General features: G+C 44.6%; 1 long non-coding RNA gene across 7 annotated transcripts; it reads left to right on the forward strand.

Annotated features, from left to right (window-relative positions):
- The first annotated feature begins 212 nt into the window (after nt 1-212).
- Nucleotides 213-12,713, forward strand: LOC311515598. Of its 7 annotated transcripts, XR_014710192.1 has the most exons (8): nt 222-420; nt 6,050-6,176; nt 6,740-6,852; nt 8,395-8,506; nt 9,190-9,277; nt 10,420-10,519; nt 11,430-11,524; nt 12,107-12,713. It is a non-coding gene; the product is annotated as an uncharacterized lncRNA (long non-coding RNA). The 7 variants fall into 7 exon arrangements; XR_014710191.1 differs by having other exon boundaries at nt 213-420; nt 10,420-11,524; XR_014710193.1 differs by having other exon boundaries at nt 226-420; nt 10,950-12,713.
- The last annotated feature ends 2,271 nt before the right edge of the window (nt 12,714-14,984 follow it).

Here is a 14,984-nt window from a genome sequence, read left to right on the forward strand (position 1 = left end):
CGGGAGCCGCGGCCCGCGCGCCCCGAGGAACCAAGCGGGGATTCAGGGCCCGCCGCACGTTTAACCGCCACGGCCCGACCCCGGTCCACCTGCCAATGCCTCTACCGATACAGCACCGTGCCGGCTGCGCATGCGCAGAGGCTGTAGCCTGGGGAGGGGTGGTGCTCGGCACTGCGCAGGCGCATCTCTGACGTGCAGCTCTCATTACTTTAGTGGGACCGGTCCAGGAAGCTGCCGAGCCACACACTCCGGGCGCGGTTGGCGCTCTGTCAATACTTCCGGTCACGCGGGGCAAACGGAAGCGGCGTTTCTCACGTGGCCCAGCTTGGAATCGTTTTAACTGGAGGGATTTCATTGCCTGCTTCCGTTCCTTTTGTGGGTGCGCGCGAGAGAGCAGGAGAGCGGTCAGCGGCCCACGAGGTGCGGGCCTGGGGGAGCAGGGACGGACCGGCGGTCTGGGCTCAGGGGATCCTGTGGGTGGGGGAGGTCTGTGCTGAGGGGATGGATGGGAGGGGGTTCTGTGGCGGTTGGATGGGTGTGCGCGGGTGAAGGGGTTGGGGGGGGGGAGGACACGGGCGTGTGTGGGAGCAAGGGGTTGGGGTAGACTGGGGGGTGAAAACAGGGCAGGGCGGTCTGTGCGGGGGAGGGGGATTTGTGGGAGGAGGGGTGAAAGCAGGGCAGGGCGGTCTGTGCGGGGGAGAGGGATGGGGATGTGTGGGAGGAGGGGTGAAAGCAGGGCAGGGCGGTCTGTGCGGGGGAGGGGGATGGGGATGTGTGGGAGGAGGGGTGAAAGCAGGGCAGGGCGGTCTGTGCGGGGGAGGGGGATGGGGATGTGTGGGAGGAGGGGTGAAAGCAGGGCAGGGCGGTCTGTGCGGGGGAGGGGGATGGGGATGTGTGGGAGGAGGGGTGAAAGCAGGGCAGGGCGGTCTGTGCGGGGGAGGGGGATGGGGATGTGTGGGAGCAGGGGTGAAAGCAGGGCAGGGCGGTCTGTGCGGGGGAGGGGGATGGGGATGTGTGGGAGCAGGGGTGAAAGCAGGGCAGGGCGGTCTGTGCGGGGGAGGGGGATGGGGATGTGTGGGAGGAGGGGTGAAAGCAGGGCAGGGCGGTCTGTGCGGGGGAGGGGGATGGGGATGTGTGGGAGCAGGGGTGAAAGCAGGGCAGGGCGGTCTGTGCGGGGGAGGGGGATGGGGATGTGTGGGAGCAGGGGTGAAAGCAGGGCAGGGCGGTCTGTGCGGGGGAGGGGGATGGGGATGTGTGGGAGCAGGGGTGAAAGCAGGGCAGGGCGGTCTGTGCGGGGGATGGGGATGTGTGGGAGGAGGGGTGAAAGCAGGGCAGGGCGGTCTGTGCGGGGGAGGGGGATGGGGATATGTGGGAGCAGGGGTGAAAGCAGGGCAGGGCGGTCTGTGCGGGGGAGGGGGATGGGGATGTGTGGGAGCAGGGGTGAAAGCAGGGCAGGGCGGTCTGTGCGGGGGAGGGGGATGGGGATGTGTGGGAGCAGGGGTGAAAGCAGGGGTGAGCCTGAGAAAGATCCAGAATTTACCGATTGTACATTGCCAAAGAGCCACAGTAATATGTCAGCAACCCCCAATCTGCTCCCCCCGATCACAGTGCCTCCCACCCATCTGCAGCCCTGTGATCAGTGCCTCCCACTACCTCCGGATCACCTGTTTCATGGGTGCGGGAGGGAGGGGGGAGTGAGGGCATGGTAAGCACAGTGTAGGGCTCGGGAAGGGGTGTAGCGGGGGGCAGGGCCTGTGGTAGAGCCAGCAGTTGAGCAGTGAGCAACCCCCGCCCCCGGCACATTGGAAAGTTGGCACCTGTAGTTCCAGCCCCAGAGTTGGTGCCTATACAAGGAGCCGCATGTAGCTCTGGAGCCACAGGTTGGCCATCCCTGATCTAAGCTCTTGGACGTGGGAAGCACTGTTAGCTCTGAGAGCCTCCTACTGGATCCTCAATGAAGACTTAACTAGACTTGTTGTTAATTGTCACTGACAGTTTCCAATTCTGGCAATTCCATTGCAAGTCTCACACTGTTTGTTTTTCTTTCATACCCGGTTGCTGGAGGCAAGAAGTTACATGAGACTATCTACAGAGGAGACATTGCCAGTTATATCACTGTAATGTGCTAGTGTGGTTAAACTTCTATAATTACACCAATGTAACTCCCTATGTAGACACTTAGCCCTCAACAATGGTGGCTTTTTTGCCTTCGCTTAACTGCTCTCAGTAACCTAAGCTAAAATACATAAATGCATTCAGACTGGAATAAGAGAGTCTACATGGGGGTATACCTGTATAATTATAGCAGTCTAAATAAACACCCTGTATTGTATTGGTATAACTTTCCCATATAGAGAAACCCTTAGTTTCTAGCCCTCTTGGTTGCAGAGAAAAGCTTAAAAACATGATGCAAGTGCACCCTAATATCTCAGAAACTAAAAGACAAATACAAGAGAGCTGCTGCTAGGAAGTATTATTACAGTAACAGTTGACGGACTATTTAGTCACCGCAGAGAATGTGTAGATTCTTAGACTTGGTCTATACTTAGGCTTTCCTGGCATAGCAATGTCAGTTGGGGGTGTGTGACTTTTTTACACTTCTAACCAACATAGTTGTGCTGGCAATGTTCTGGTATAGACAATTCTACTGGCAGAAAGTTATTTTGCTAGTACAATTTATTTTGCTCGGGGAAGTGGTATAAGATATACTGGGTTAACTTTTGCAGGTTAAGCTAGTTCTACACTAAGTTTGTCAGTATAGAAACTCCTTGTAGATCTTGCTGTTTTCTACAATATTCAAGCTTGCATTAAGAAAATTTCTGCTATAGCTCTCATAGGCGTGGTCACATGTCTCTCTGATGTACCTATGTTGATATACCCCCTCAGTATAGATGCAGCTATTTTGATGGAAGAGTACTTCTGTCAATATAGCTAATATTTAGGGAGGTAGTGTTCCTATAGCAACAGAAAAAACTTTGTCACTGTAGACTGCATCTACACTATGGGGCTATGCTGGCATAGTCTCTGTAGTGTAGACATACCCATAGAAAAAACACCTCTCTGTACACCTCTCTCCTGTAGTTCACCTTGATGTGCTTTTAACTTTGTGGTTGCAAGTGTTAATATGCAGCTGTTTAGAGCTGTTCACACTGGAAATATTTACCCACTGTTTGTCTAGTGTCATTGCAGCTTTGTCTACACACAGACTTTCACTAGCTTAACTGAACATGTGTTTTTTTTTTTTAATTGATTCAGAGCTGGTGTACACTACAAAGTTGGGCTGGTTTAACTACATTGCTCAGGGGGCTGTGAAAAATTTCACATCCTGTGCAATGTAATTAAGCTGACCTAAATACCGTTGTAAAAACCACTAGGTTGATAGATGAATTCTTCCATTAAGCTAGCTACCATCCCTTGAGAGGTGGATTTACTACAGAGTCAGACGAACCCCTTCTGAAACTGTAGTACATATCTACACTACAGCAATGCTGCTGCAGCATTTCTACTGTAGACATACCTTAGTTAACTGGTGGAAGTTGTATGTAGATGAGGGCTGTATCTCAGTGTATTAATTTGGATGGTTGTCTTACGACTGTGTGTGTGTTGTATGCCAAACAATCTTTTGATCACTTAACCCCGGGGGGCGGGGGGAGAACCTCATTTTATTTTTAAGTTAAAAAGAAAAAATCACAAACTCCAAGCCCTGGTGGTTATAGTATCAGCTAAGCAAGTTGAACTTGGGTGGGATAGATTATTGTTTAGCAAACCAGTCTTGGTGTAGCTGTACAATATTTTTCAGTGACCCACATCATTTTTTTTATGCTACCACTTTGTGGTATTTAAAATATGAATAGGGAAAAGTAGAATAGGAAACAAAGTTAAAATGTTTGCAAACATCTGTCTCAGCTCAGGAGTACCAAGCAATTAGAGTAAGTATTTCAAGGACAAGTTATATTACTTTGAATTAGAAATCTGATTTGGGCAAAAATATCAAAACCAACTTGTTAAATCCCTGACTACAAAGGAGAATAAATAGTGTACTATTGCTTTAAGGATAAACTATATAGGAAAAAATCTACAAGTCATGAGGAAAATGAATTAATCCCAACCTAATTTGTTGGAAATTGGCTTTGAAGCTAACTAGTAAACTGCCCTCAATATTCCACGTAAGCACCCAGTATACTTTCCTATAATGATAAACAAATATTGAGTGAGAAGATCTTCAAATTCTTAAACAAAAGGATTATAAAAGATCACATGGGTTTATTTAAAAAAATTCCCTTATCACAAGTTTATTATTAATAAATATTTAAATTGCGGTAGCATCTAAAGACCACAGTGAGGTTGGATCCCTTTGTGCTAGGCACAAAAAGTTGACAGCAGTACAATCCTGAATAGGACATGGGGGCATACATCTCAAATAGCTGTGTTTGCCTTGTTTGCTGGGGAGCTTGATAGCATTGGGGGAGAAAGGAATCCTCAAGTCTAACAAATGTTATACAAATAGCCATCAGTTTTCGTTTTATGGTATGCAAATATAACTTCAGAAATTCTGCTACTTGTGGGGTTCTAAAAGAGAACAAAGTTGATGTGATTGTTTTTATAAATTGGAAAAGTACTTTTAAAAATATAATGTTGAAGTCCTGAGAGATGAGCGGCAGGTTTCCTGGTTTCTCTTTGAATGTCTGATTCCACAAAGTATTGACAATTACAATGAAAATGAGAGTTTAGAAATCAGCTAGTTCTTTCAGACCTCTGGTACCTTGCACAGTGTCTCTGGCAGAGAAACCAGGAAGTATATAATTTTAAGTGGAATTTAAATTCTAATAATCTTAATCTTGACACAATTTTAAAAATGGAGTGAATGTAATTTACACTTTAAAAATGGGGCAGATGACCTGCTAACATGTTTTATATACACTGTGATTTGAACGGATAGAGTTTCTAGTGGAAATGAATAGAGGTAATTTCCTATTATGTCCTCCTCATAACGGCATCTCCACCATTTCTGAGACTAATCAAATGTGATTATAGTTGCACTAACACATTATTTTGAACAAACTGCTGTTTGCAAATTAAATAGCTAATTTCTTATTTGAGACTTGCTTTTAGACACCTAGTTTATTTTACTACAGCTTGCATATGTTTTGTGAAATTGAGCAGGATTTCATTAGGCAATAGGAGACGTTTACTATTGGCAAATCATCTTTATTGATTATTTTGAGTTATTTTCAGTCTTTCAAGTCTTCCAAATAATGATAAATTGAACAGCTAAATAACCTTACTGCTGCTGATATGCCTTCATAAATCATTTTCATCAGCAGCTGGGTGTCCAAATTCTAATGATAAATTGCCCCTTTGTCTCTGGGGAGTTTGGTTAGAGACTTGTCCAATGGTCCTGACCATGCCCTTTCCATAATATAGTGACATACTTAAGAGCAGTAGTTGTCTTGGGACTCCATTGTAGTGGGATCTTGGTTTGGTAGTCTCAGAGGCAGCATAATCTTGGTAAGAGTTCTGACCTTGAATTGAACCTTCAGGGAATGTGCCATTGTGCTTACATGGAGACCTGTGCTCCCAAAGTGAGGTAAATATAACCTTTAACCTTAGTTCATCTTTCATACTTGTCAAACCCAACTGGATGAAAAAAGCAATGGCTACTCATTAGGAACATCATACTCTTGTAAAATCAATAACTCTGCATAGTGGAACATGCTTAAACACGTAGACTTACCCACAACACATTCTTTTAATGGGCAAAATATTAATGCCTTCTGTTTAACCTTTTTGTCTCTTAAAAAATTGTGACATTTTACTGAACTTACCCCAGAACTCTCTTAATAAAAATGGTTTAATATCAAATTGTCACTGGGATCAGTGTTGCTTCACTGATATAATTGGTCCATTTGGCCCATTTTGGTCCTTTTGGCCCATTTTCCAAGTGAATGATAAAAATTCCTGCTACTCAGGTTGCAGTAGAACTCCAAATAAGCCAAATAATTTGACTTCCTGTCAACTGTTCAAAATGTCTGGAACTCTTTTCTTTTAGGTAATGAGGATAGAATCAGCTGTTAGTATTTGTTTCTGATGGTACTGCAAGTTTACTGTGTGGACTCTGCCATGCTACTCCTCTGTAACCAGCAAGGTGTCACGTGAACTGTTAAAGAAATAAGCCTGTGAGTATATTGTTGGGATTTTTTTTTACTGTAAATACACAGTGCTCGGAGAGCTTCTGCAAGCTAGCAACCAGGAAGCTGTTTTCTGTTAAATCCAGACCCAAGTCACTGTGGTTTTGCAAATTTTGATTTTGCAGGGGGCAAAAGAAGCAAGACGGCAGTGAGGAAAACCATTACTTGTCAGTTTTTGCTTTTCATGCGACTGAGTGTTCTGTATTAACAAATGCAGATTACTTCAAAATATGTACCTACGTGTTGGCAAACTGTCCAGCATCTCAGCCACTCAGGACAAAGTGCTGAGGTGCATGTGTTTTCATAGCTTGAAGTTGGCCTTTTCCCATGCAGTAATAACTGTATCAAAGATGGGAAGTTGCTTCACTGGCATAATGATGATTTCCTTTTTGCCGTTTACCCAACTGAATGTCATTTCATTGATGTATAGTTCTAAATCTGAGGTGCCAGTACATCTGTTAAGTAAATCAAATAATGAGGAATTTGTAGAATCCAGTGGTCCATGTGAATTTATAACTTTTTTTTTTCATCCCCTGCCCCAAACACCGCAGATGAGCATTGGCCTCTGAGATTGTGTTGCTCTGTCCAGAAAACCCTATATTGTGAGATAGGCTTTCAAATGCTGCTTACCTGAAGCCTGCCAGCTCTCACCTGAACTGCTGAGGTAATTTAAATGCTTATCTTTTGCATTTCAGTATTTCAGCTGTAGGACACCAGAGGATTTGTTGAGAAGCTTATTGCATAGACAAGTAATACATTAATCAGATAGCAGAGTTCACTCTGGTTCTCCTGAACAAACAGAATAAATCCCAGAATACTCAGATACAAGCTGTTCTCTTTAGAAACCAGAGAGCAAAGATAGCTACACTTCACCTGGCCATTCATCCCCATTCTACACTGGTGGAGTCCACACAGTGGCAAATATAATTACCACACTTGTGACTAAAAATGTGGAGGAAACTAATTTCTTAAATGGTTCTGAAGCTAACCGGCACTCTGAACCTTTAATTCTTGTAAAGAGATTTGTGTAATAACGTGGGGCCTGATCTTCAGACTGTGGCTTGCTTTTGCACTTAGAATGAATTGCTGGAAAAAAGCATGATTAATTTTGTGGATGCAAAATTAAACCCCAGCTTGAAGGCCGGGTTTAACTTGTAGTTCTAGGATGCTTATTTTATACTTCTAAAGAGATGTCACTATATTAATGTTTTCTTTGTGATCAAATACTTAGTTTTAGTCTCATAGCATTAAATGCTCATCATAGATGGGAAGTTGCTTTGTTGGCATAATTTCTTTTTGCCATTTACCCAACTGATTGTTTTGATGATGTATCTCAAATGCCAGCCAAAAAACGAATAAGCTAAAAAGTGCCTATGGATCAAATTCATGATCATCCTCATGTTTCTAATATTAAATTTTTCTTTAAAATAGTGAGAATTGAGTCAGTTGTGATGTTTATTTCAAATGTTTTTACAAGTCCCATGTACTTTGTGTACAGCCAGCAAAATGTCCTATCAACTGGTAAAGTAATAAAAATGAGTCTGTTGCTTTTCTTTTCTATCAATAGTAGAAATCAGAATCCAATAAGAGAGTGAGATCTTCAGCTGGGGAAAATCTCTACAGAATATATCCATGATGCTTTCCCATGATGTCCCTGAAACTATGCTGGCTTATACCAGCTGAGGATCTGGCTTGGTGCTCAAGGGCTTCATTCGGCCAGCAGCTGGGAAGCTGTTCCTATTTTTATCCAGCCCCTGTCATTGTAGTGATCTTTTTTTTTTTTCTGTTACAGCAGTCTAAAAGATAAATTGGAAACTGGAATGGGAGGCAAAAAATTACACTAGTTTTGTGCTTTGTTTTTATATTGAAGAAAATAATTGAAATTAAAGTAATTTAAAATACATATGCATCACATAGGGGCAAAATGACATACTGCAGAAATATAGTTTTTGTCCAGATTATCATACCACACGTATTGCAGGAATACAAATTCTCATCTTGAAATTAACTACATTTCATTAAATCAGCACTCAGACAACGTGATGTTACTGGCATAATGATGATTTCCTTTTGCCGTTTACCCATCTGAATGTATGTTGATGTGTATGTTCAAATCTGAGATGCCAGTAAAAATTTGGATAAACTTGGTAACTTAGTTTGTCAGCATGGTAAGTTTTATACATTTTTATTTCTGCAATTTTTTCAGTAGGAAATACCTTCGTTATGTGATTTACTGAGCTTGGATACATTCAGAAATGCCATTTTCCTGACTTTGTCCTGCTCTTTGAAGCCGGCAAGAGTTGTTTTGAATTCTCAAGGTAACTTGGGGTGGGGGGATGTCTTGTTTTTGTGATGCTGTTGTGTATATATCTCTATACTGAAAAGAATGAAACCTAGCACAGCTAAGATAGATAGAAGTCTAGGTTAAAATATGTGAACCAACACAACAAATGAGTCATGGAGAGCAGTCCTTTAAAAAGTTGTGAGGAAATAGCCCTCTGACCATTCTGGGTAGGGACTCAACATTTGGAAAAGCTTAACAATCTTTCAGATGATTCAGCCCAACTTAAAACTAATTTCAGAAATTTTCATGAGACTAAAAGGAAAATATAGTGGCTGATTTCAAAGTCAGCCAGACCTCCTTGAGTTCCAAATGTTTGGGTTACATGTGATCATGTTTAATATTTCTTTGAGAAAAGAAAGGTTTAAATAAAAAGGACAAAGGATCTAATTTTGTGGAACTGAACCTCTTAAATTGTATTATGATAGCCTCTTCCCCATATGCATAATTGTCCATGAGACAACTAATAAACTTTAGTTTCGTCTTGGGTGGCAGACTGTTGCTTTGATGGCCTAATGATGATTATCTTTTGCCGTTTACCCATCTGATTCTTTTTGATGAGAACATTTGAGTCTGATGTGCCATCTTAATTTTGAGTTAGCTAGATTACATAAACCATGAATCCAGTTTAAGTCTATTGCTTATGCCTTTTCTTTTCAGAACAAGGATTTAAATCAGCTGTGGTCTTAACTGCACATTAGACAACATATTTAACTTGCAGCTACCAAGAAGTCCTACAGTTTTCACGGTATTTTGAATGTTTCGAGGAGTTAATTTTTCTGTCATCTTTGTTTCGATATTTTAACTGTATCCTAAAGCAAATATCGGTCTGAACTGATATAATGAAAACTGATCAGAACCTTCTCTAGGGCAGGTTTTTTATTGTAATTAAACAAAATTGCTGAGTACTTTTCTTTGAGAGAATTCTTAGTATCAGCTTTCATCTCAACTCTAAAATACATGGTAACCCTGTCAATTTCTGATTTAAAAGCAATTACATTTAATCTGCTGTCCTAAGTGTATTAAATCAGTCTTTCAAAAGTAAATGTTTAGCTCATAAAAAATGCTAGATTGACAGCTCTAGTTTTTTCCAGTGGCCAGACATAATGTGGGCAGTAGCAATATGAGCTTTCCTAATCCCAGCCTGAGTTGACGGGACCACCACTAGGGGTGAAGAGGGTAATTGTGTTCACACCCATTGAGATCTTGTCCTTTGCTTTGCCTGACAACAAGCATATAAGATATGATGGTGATTTTGTAATGCAGTCCCCTGTCTGCAATAAACAATCCTGAAACTACCAAATTGTGTGATGCTGACTTAGTCATTTATAAAGGCAAAGGGAAAATTCAAAAGCAAATTCAAGGTACTATTACTAATCTATTACCAAGAAAATCTTCCAATCACAAGACATTTTCTCTCCAAAGGCACAGTGTTTACTCAATTATAGCTACCTCCCCTCATAGTGAGAATAGCCTGCTATGCAGTTCTAAAAAGACCCAATTTGTTTTTTTTTAAATAAAAAGTCTAACCTTGCATTTACATTAACATGCTGGCAACAACTCCACACTTCTATATGAATAACCTTTTTTACATCAAATGAAAAGCTCACTAATCTGAGCCAGTTTCTCAACATTACATCTGTTTCCAGTTTCCTCAACATTGTATCCATCTTTATATCATTTTCTTCAATCTTGCGATGTTTCTGGCAAGTTGGGCTTCAGCAATGAACATCAATCTCTGCAAAAAGTCGGTTTCACACAATATCCTCATACCTACATTTCACTTCTTTTCCAGTGCATTTTTTTTTTTGTTTTCATTATATCTATACAGTTCAGTTCTCATTCCTTCTGAGTTGGAAACTGATTCCCTTCACTACATCTACTTCTCAGGCATGTTGTGAGAGGAAGCCCTGTGAACCCGGGGAAAAGATGAGGGTGTTCTGTCTTTCTGCACCAAAGAATCTGCGAGAGGCATGTACATTACATACAGGTATGACCTGACCTGAAAAAGCATAAATTTAATTAGCTTCTTGTGGTCAAATGTGGAAGTGAGTTTCAGTTTTCGTCTTGATGACTTTTCACTAAGCCCTGGTCTACACTAGGACTTTAGGTTGAATTTAGCAGCCTTAAATCAATGTAAACCTGCACCTGTCCACACGATGAAGTCCTTTATTTCGACTTAAAGGGCTCTTAAGATCAGTTTCCTTACTCCACCCCTGACAAGTGGATTAGCGCTTAAATCGGCCTTGCCGGGTCGAATTTGGGGTACTATGGACACAATTCGACAGTATTGGCCTCCGGGAGCTATCCCAGAGTGCTCCATTGTGACCGCTCTGGACAGCACTCTCAACTCAGATGCACTGGCCAGGTAGACAGGAAAAGAACCACGAACTTTTGAATCTCGTTTCCTGTTTGGCCAGCGTGGCAAGCTGCAGGTGACCATGCAGAGCTCATCAGCAGAGTTGACCATGATGGAGTTCCAGAATAGCAAAAGAGCTCCAGCATGGACTGAACAGGAGGTACGGGATCTGATCGCTGTATGGGGAGAGGAATCCGTGCTATCAGAACTCTGTTCCAGTTTTCGAAATGCCAAAACCTTTGTCAAAATCTCCCAGGGCATGAAGGACAGAGGTCATAACAGGGACCCGAAGCAGTGCCGCGTGAAACTGAAGGAGCTGAGGCAAGCCTACCAGAGAGGCAAACGGCTGCTCCGGGTCAGAGCCCTAAACATGCCGCTTCTATGATGAGCTGCATGCCATTTTAGGGGGTTCAGCCACCACTACCCCAGCCGTGTTGTTTGACTCCTTCAATGGAGATGGAGGCAATACGGAAGTAGGTTTTGGGGACGAAGAAGATGATAGCTCACAGCAAGTAAGCGGAGAAACTGGTTTTCCTGACAGCCAGGAACTGTTTCTCACCCTGGACCTGGAGCCAGTACCCCTCAAACCCACCCAAGGCTACTTTCTGGACCCGGCAGGCGGAGAAGGGACCTCCGGTGAGTGTACCTTTTAAAATACTATACATGGTTTAAAAGCAAACATGTGAAAGGATTACTTTGCCCTGGCATTCGCGGCTCTTCTGGATGTACTCCCAAAGCCTTTGCAAATGGTTTCTGGGGAGGGCAGCCTTATTGCGTCCTCCATGGTAGGACACTTTACCACTCCAGGCCAGTAACACGTACTCGGGAATCATTGTACAACAAAGCATTGCAGTGTATGTTTGCTGGCATTCAAACAACATCCGTTCTTTATCTCTGTGTTATCCTCAGAGTGAGAGATCATTCATGATCACCTGGTTGAAATAGGGTGCTTTTCTTCAGGGGACACTCAGAGGAGCCCGCTCCTGCTGGGCTGCTTACCTGTGGCTGAACGGAAATGTTCCCCACTGTTAGCCACGGGGAGGGAGGAGGGTTGAGGGGGTAGCCACGCGGTAGGGGGAGGCAAAATGCAACCTTGTAACGAAAGCACATGTGCTGTGTATGTAATGTTAACAGCAAGGTTTACCCTGAAAGAGTGTAGCCACTGTTTTATAAAATGTGTCTTTTTAAATACCGCTGTTCCTTCTTTTTCTCCACCAGCTGCATGTGTTTCAATGATCACAGGATCTTCTCCTTCCCAGAGGCTAGTGAAGATTAGAAAGGAGGAAAAAAAAAACGCACTTGTGATGAAATGTTCTCTGAGCTCATGCTGTCCTCCTACACTGACAAAGCACAGACGAATGCGTGGAGGCAAATAATGTCAGAGTGCAGGAAAGCACAAAATGACCAGTAGGAGAGGTTGCGGACTGAAGACAGGGCTGAAGCTCAAATCTGGCGGCAGCATGATGAGAGGAGGCAGGATTCAATGCTGAGGCTGCTGGAGGACCAAACCAGTATGCTCCAGTGTATGGTTGAGCTGCAGCAAAGGCAGCTGGAGCACAGACTGCCACTACAGCCCCTGTGTAACCAACCGCCCTCCTCCCCAAGTTCCATAGCCTCCACACCCAGACGCCCGAGAACATGGTGGGGGGGGCCACCAGCCAACCAGCTACTCCACCACAGAGGATTGCCCAAAAAAAAGAGAGCTGGCATTCAACAAATTTTAAAGTTGTAAACTTTAAAAATGCTGTGTGGCATTTTCCTTCCCTCCTCCACCACCCCTTCTGGGCTACCTGTTTGTGTGATGAATGAATAAAGAATGCATGAATGTGAAGCAACAATGACTTTATTGCCTCTGTAAGCAATGATTAAAGGGAGGAGGGGAGGGTGGTTAGCTTGCAGGGAAGTAGAGTGAACCAAGGGGCGTGGGGTTTCATCAAGGAGAAACAAACAGAACTTTCACACCGTAGCCTGGCCAGTCATGAAACTGGTTTCCAAAGCTTCTCTGATGTGTACGGCGCCCTCCTGTGCTCTTCTAACCGCCCTGGTGTCTGGCTGCGTGTAACCAGCAGCCAGGCGATTTGCCTCAACCTCCCACCCTGCCATAAACATCTCCCCCTTACTCTCACAGATATTGTGGAGCACACAGCAAGCAGTAATAACAGTGGGAATATTGGTTTCGCTGAGGTCTAAGTGAGTCAGTAAACTGCGCCAGCGTGCCTTTAAACAACCAAATGCACATTCTGAACTTGCTCAGCCTGTAGTTGAACAGCTCCTGACTACTGTCCAGGCTGCCTGTGTATGGCTTCATGAGCCATGGTATTAAGGGGTAGGCTGGGTCCCCAAGGGTACATATAAGCATTTCAATGTCCCCAACAGTTATTTTCTGGTCTGGGAATAAAGTCCCTTCCTGCAGCTTTTGAAACAGACCAGAGTTCCTGAAGATGCGAGCGTTATGTACCGTTCCCGGCCATCCCACGTTGATGTTGGTGAAACGTCCCTTGTGATCCACCAGAGCTTGCAGCACTATTGAAAAGTACCCCTTGTGGTTTATGTACTTGTCGGCTTGGTGCTCCGGTGCCAAGATAGGGATATGGGTTCTGCCTATGGGCCCACCACAGTTAGGGAATCCCATTGCAGCAAAGCCATCCACTATGACCTGCACATTTCCCAGGGTCACTACCCTTGATATCAGCAGATCTTTGATTGCGTGGGCTACTTGCATCACAGCAGCTCCAACAGTAGATTTGCCCACTCCAAATTGATTCCCAACTGCCCGGTAGCTGTCTGGCGTTGCAAGCTTCCACAGGGCTATCGCCACTCGCTTCTCAACTGTGAGGGCTGCTCTCATCTTGGTATTCATGCGCCTCAGGGCAGGGGAAAGCAAGTCACAAAGTTCCATGAAAGTGCCCCTACGCATGCAAAAGTTTCACAGCCACTGGGAATCATCCCAGACCCGCAACACTATGCGGTCCCACCAGTCTGTGCTTGTTTCCCGAGCCCAGAATCGGCGTTCCACAGCATGAACCTGCCCCATTAGCACCATGATGCTGCATTGGCAGGGCCCATGCTTTCAGAGAAATCTGTGTCCATGTCCTGATCACTCACGTGACCGCGCTGACGTCGCCTCCTCGCCCGGTACTGCTTTGCCATGTTCTGGTGCTGCATATGCTGCTGGATAATGCGTGTGGTGTTTAATGTGCTCCTAATTGCCAAAGTGAGCTGAGCGGCCTCCGTGCTTGCCTTGGTATGGCGTCCGCACAGAAAAAAGGCGCGGAACAATTGTCTGCCGTTGCTCTGACGGAGGGAGGGGCGACTGACGACACAGCTTACAGGGGGTCAACAAAGGGCGTGGCTTTACATCAAGGAGTATTTCAGGCAGGACTTCACAGAGGGTTCCAATAAGAAATGGTGCACCTAAGTTATTGTTCTTATTGGAACAAGGAGGTTAGTCTGGCCTCTGATTGATACATGGCTAGATTTACCTTGCTGCACCTTCTCTGTGAGTGACTGCAGTGTGACCTAGAGGAATGAGTCCCCTAGACAGGGGAGGGGGGGAAGCAAATGAGTACAAAACAAATCTGGTCTATTTCTTGTTTTGATCCACTCCATCTATCTTTTACATCTTTGGCTGGCAGCAGACGGTGCAGAAGGACTGCAAGCCATCCACATCTCATGGCTGCTCGGCAGAAGATGTTGCAATACGACTGCTAGCCATCCCCATCTCTTGCCTGCCCGGCAGAAGATGGTACAGTACGACTGCTAGCAATCCGTATTGCCTGCCTGCTCACCATAAGACGGTTCAATAGGACTGACTGCAGGACTAAAGAGAATGACCTGGTCAAGTCACTCCACACTTAGCCCGGCTGATGTGGCCAGGAGCACCTCAGACATGACGATGACAGCTACCAGTCATATTGCACCGTCTGCTGCCAGAAGGCAATGGGTTGCTACTACTGTGTAGCAATGCAGTACCGTGTCTGCCAGCACCCAGGAGACATACTGTGACGGTTACCTGAGCGGGCTCCATGCTTGCCGTGGTATGGCGTCTGCACAGGTAACTCAGGAAAAAAGGCGCGAAATGATTGTCTGCCCTTGC

Source organism: Lepidochelys olivacea, assembly GCF_965140295.1.
Source record: "Lepidochelys olivacea isolate rLepOli2 genome assembly, chromosome: 2".
NCBI lineage: Eukaryota > Metazoa > Chordata > Testudines > Cheloniidae > Lepidochelys > Lepidochelys olivacea.